This window comes from Globicephala melas, chromosome 5 (genome assembly GCF_963455315.2).
Source record: "Globicephala melas chromosome 5, mGloMel1.2, whole genome shotgun sequence".
Lineage (NCBI taxonomy): Eukaryota > Metazoa > Chordata > Mammalia > Artiodactyla > Delphinidae > Globicephala > Globicephala melas.
The window spans coordinates 51,874,976-51,880,417 of NC_083318.1; positions in this window are offsets into that span (position 1 = coordinate 51,874,976).

Genomic DNA, 5,442 nt, shown 5'->3' on the forward strand with positions numbered 1-5,442 from the left:
AATGTTCCTTCCCTCTTACTCCCTCCTTCCCACCAAAGTGACCTTTACCTGACCTTTTTTTGGCAGTGCTGCGCAGCTTGTGGGATCTTAGTTCCCTGACCAGGGATTAAACCCATGCCCCCTGCAGTGGAAGGACCAAGTCCTAACCACTGGACTGCCAGGGAATTCCCAGTCTGCTTCTTTTCTTCAGAGTTTTACCACTTAACGTATGCATTATTGAACACTAAGATTTAGTATTGGCTGGTTTGGGACTTTTCTATAAGTAGAATCAAACAGTATGAACCTTTAGTTCTTTTTTTTTTTTAAATAAATAAATATTTATTTATTTATGGCTGCGTTGGGTGTTCGTTGCTGCGCACGGGCTTTCTCTAGTTGCGGTGAGCGGGGGCTACTCTTCGTTGTGGTGCGCGGGCTTCTCATTGCAGTGGCTTCTCTTGTTGTGGGGCACGGGCTCTAGGCATGCGAGCTTCAGTAGTTGTGGCACGTGGGCTCAGTAGTTGTGGATCGTGGGCTCTAGAGCGCAGGCTCAGTAGTTGTGGCACACGACGAGCTTAGTTGCTCCGCAGCATGTGGGATCTTCCCGGACCAGGGCTCGAACCCGTGTCCCGTGCATTGGCAGGCGGATTCTTAACCACTGCGCTACCAGGGAAGTCCCGAACCTTTAGTTCTTTAACTTAACATTATGTTTGTGAGATGAGACGTATCCATTTAGTTCCATGGAACAATAAATAAATTGTTCATTTTCATTGAGGCATATTATTTGACAACTTTTGACTACAAAAAATGTCAATTTCCTAATAGTATTTCATTGTAGGAGTGTTTCACAGTTAATATTCCATTCTATGAATGGAAATGGGCATCCAAGCCATTTTGTGGGCTATTTTATGTATGCATTTTGGTGAACATAGGTGCACCTTTCTCTTGGGCAGAGGCCTGGGAGTAGACATATATACACTGGGTTTAAATCTCACCGTGGTTCAACTTGCATTCCCCTCAATTGTGATAAGTAAACCTTTAATGTGTTTATTAACTATCTTTATCTGTGAAGTCCCTGTTGTAGTCTTGACCATTTTTCTTTTTTTTTTGGCCGCGCCACACGGCTTGCAGGATCTTAGTTCCCTGACCAGGGATCGAACCTGCGCCTCCTGCAGTGGACGCATGGAGTCCTAACCACTGGGATGCCAGGGAATTCCTGATCATTTTTCAATTGGATTCTTTTTTCTTGATATACAGGCATTCTTTACATATTTTGGAATAAGCTTTTAGTCAGTTATATGTGTTCCAAATCTTTCCCTTGACTCTGGTTGGCCTTTTCACTCTCTCAAAATATCTTTTTCTTTATGGTTAATGCATCCTGTATTCTACTGAAGAAGCCTTTTCCTACCTTGAGGTCATGACTATTTGCCTATTTTGTCTTCTAGAAGTCCTATTGTTTTGCCTTTTACCTCTAGATAAATTCTTGTGTGGCGGAGGCGGGGTGTGGGTGTATAGGTGGAGAATATTTCATTTGTTCCCATTTGGGTATCCATTTATTGCAGATTTCCTTTACCCTACTGCTCTGCAGTGATATTGTTGTAAGGCAAGTATCCATATGTGTTTCTGGGTTCTCTGTCTTATTTCATCCCTTTCATCACACAAGTCCTCTGGGCAACCAAATATCCGTATAGTATAAGGAAAATGAGGTAAGAAAGTAGCAAAAAACTTTGCTGATTCTGTGATTGAAATTGGTTAACTGGGTTAAGATCTTAATTCTGCCACCTACTAGTCCTATAACGTTAGGGTAAGTTGTTTGACTTCTCTGGGGCCCCGTTTCCCAGCCTTTATATCTAGCTCATAATATTATAAGGATTAATGACTTTGTATATGTAAAATGTTTACAACAGTAATTGCACACAGTAAGCACTCAGTAAAGGACCTTAAAAGTCCTCATCATAAGAAAAAAATCTTGTAACTATGTATGGGGATGGATGTTAGCCAGACTCATTGTAGTGATCATTTCACTTTTTATGCAAATAGTGAACCATTGTGTTGTACACCTGAAACTAATATAATGTCATATGTCAATTATACCTCAATTTAAAAAGTAAAAAAGCTACTAATACACACCACATTAGGCTGAATGAGTCAAGTCTTTCACAAGAGAGCACATATTCTACAACTCCCTTTTTTTGGAGTTTGAGAACAGGAAAAACTAATCTCTGGTGGAAAACAGTTGTAAGTGTCATGTGTTTTGGGGAGGGAGAGTTTAGATTTATTGATTGGGAAGAGGTATGAGGGGATTTCCTAGGATGGTAGAAATACTCTATATCTTGATAGGAGTTTGAGTTTCACAAGCATACGTATTTGTCAAAATGTACAATTCACATTCATTTACGTAAATTTTACCTAGAAAATAAACCAGAAAGAAATACTGAACTCTGGTTAATAATATGCATGCTGAAGAATTTATAGCTGAAGTAAACTGATGAAAAATTAAGCCAAAATAGTGGACTAATAGAAGAATTGATAGATGGACAGATATGTAGTGAAAGCAAGTAGTACAGTAAAATATTTATTACTAAATCTAGGTAGTATGTATATAGGTGTTCAGTGTAAAAATATTTCCACTTTTCTGCAGTTTAAAAATGCTTATGGGGAATTCCCTCTTGGTCCAGTAGTTAGGACTCTATGTTTCCCCTGCAGGGGGCATGGGTTTGATCGCTGGTCGGGGAACTGAGATCCTACAAACTGTGCAGTGCGACAAAAAAAATAAAAAATTAAAAAAAAATTAAAATGTTTATAATAAAAGCATAGATAAATGGAACACATGTATAGGTAATGTAAATTACCCTACATATGTAAAATATTATAAATAAATGTAAAATACTTGGCTGTGGCCAAAAAAAACAAAACAAAACCGTCATGATCTCTAATCTGCAGTTTAAAAACCCATTTAATGCCCTAGCCTGATGTATAAAATCAAATTTATTCCACTTACTACCAATATTTATACATTTTTACAGTAAAAATATCAACAAGTTTGATTACAGGATGCTGCCCAGGTCCCGTTAGAGTATCTGCATCTTTCTAAAAATGTAAATTCCTAAATTCTGAAATACATCTGGCCCCAGAGACTCAGTAAGGGATGTGGACACATATTAGCTCAGAGTGTTGTAGCTTTGGGCAAGACGCTATGTGATCTCTAGGTGGGCCTCAGATCCACCTTCATAATATCGTGGCATTCAGTCAATTCTCCTTTATAGGACAACAGCAGGCAAACAAGGTTATGCTGAAGGAAAGTAGTTTATAAGTTTACGGGTAAACATGGGCTGTACTTTAAAATGCTAAATGGTGATAGTATCAGATTTGGAATGCAGATAGGAAAATATGTTCCGCTAAAGGGACAGATTCTAGAGTTATATGCACATACGCCACCCACCCTTTCTCTTCACTGTACAAAGTAATACAAAACCCGACAATCCCTAACTAGAATCAAACAGATATCATCCCTGATCTATAAATGAAATCCCTTCCCATTAAAAAAAAAAAAAAAGCCTCCTGATTGAAACAGCATTTTGCCTTTTCAACTGGAACATAAAAGGGAGACCTGAGACCTTCTCCAAGTTTTTGAAATTCCCGTCTGTCAGCTCCTTTTTGGGACTGATATGAAGGCAATGTGAACACAGATCCATACCCCATATAAAGCCCACAGTTACTGGGGGAGGCTCAGCGGGATGAATGTCCAATTAAGGCCTGCCCTAATTGGGAAGGGAATTAAGGGACACCCCCCCGCCCCCCACAGCCCCAGATGAATCTGCAGCCTGCCTAGGGCTGGAGGCGGAGCTGAGCCCAGTGAGCACCTGCCAGCGCCTATCACTGGTGGACTCTGCTTTAGAACTCACTGCCTGGAAAGGTGCTGCTCGCTCACTGTCTCCAAGGGCCGGCTTTTAAGACCAGCGCCCACTGGCAAAATCATTATCCCTCTAATAAGAACAGGCTGACCTGATTTGATTTCTAGTGCCCACTCTCCAAGCAATATGTCTCAGCCCTTGGACTGATGTGACCAGCATTTGAGTCTGTGGAGAATGACCTCAGAGTCCCAAGGTTCTAGATGAGTCTAATCAAAGCTTCCCGCTCATCTCCCAACACGAGAGGTTCCCAGTGAAACTTTTAACAGTTAACGTGTACTGAGGACTCTTCCTGTGCCAAGTACTGTTCTATGTGCTATAAATATTTTAGCTCATTTTCACAGAGAGCGTTCATTATTTCCATTTTATAGACAAGCAAATGAAGGCAGGGAAAAAGCAAGGGGCAGAACAGGAAACTGGTCTCAGGCAGTTTGACCCCAGAGTTAGTGTGTGTAACCACTGACTTCTCAGCCTCAGGGAGAGCCTTGCTCTGTGGATTCCTGGAAGCAGCACTCCTGACTTTTTTCCCCTTATGGTGGGGAGAACTCTTGGTTTTGCAATGAAACCAACCTAGTTCCAATGGGGCACTTCCACTATTTGTTGTGGGCTACTGGGCAACTCATAAACGTGCTAAGCCTCCCTTTCCTCGGATGTAAAATCAAGACCAGTTGGCAGCGGGAGAGTGCCTGGGTATTGGAATAAAACCCAAGTTTGATCCCGGCTCAGCAAATCCTGAGTAATCCTATGTCATGCTCACTACCCACTCTAACCTCAGCTGGAAAGGGAACCACTCTTACCCCAAGGAAGGCATTGTGTGGGCCCTGGAGGAAGTGTTTGCTCCGCACATAAATGAGCTGCTGCTTTGATAAGTGTCATGATGGGCTCTCCCTGGGACAGGTCTTCTCAAAGCCAGTATGGAGAAATATGTGTGGTCACACAGGGAATACAGGGCACAGCGGAAGGTGAAATAAGGGCCACGGTTTGCCGAAGCCGGGACAGGCAGGCAGGACGTTCTGGCGGTGAGATCAGCCCTCCTCGCCTTTCTCAGCCTGGTTAAGCCAGCACCGACCGGTCACAGACCCAGGGCTCCAGCTGGCCAAGTGTCTGACTACTGACTCCAAGCTACTAGGGCAGAAAGCATCCCGGAGCCTGATAAGGCGAACAATCCTGGCTTTGTTTGGAAAGATTTGTCCCTGAGTTTCCAGTTGGCTTCTATCTATGTCTCAACGTCTCTGACCTCTTCAGCCTTAGAGGAGCTAAACTAGAAGGTTCAGGTTCTTGGGGAGGAGGAAGCCGGGGACAGGGAGACCCCCTAAACCGCCTTGGCTGGGATCTCGGGCGGACTGCGACGGGGCGGGGCGGGCGTGCAGCAGCCGGGGGCTCTGGGCGCGGGGACATTGGCCGCCTTTCGGGAGCGGGGGGCCGTCTGAGCTTTCACCCTGCAGCCCGGCCGCCTCTTTCCTCGTTGCAGCGGGCGAGGTCACGATGGGCTCATTAAGCCGGCGGGTAAGATGTGCCCCGGCGGCGGCCGCAGGCGGTCCTGGAATGTGCGAGG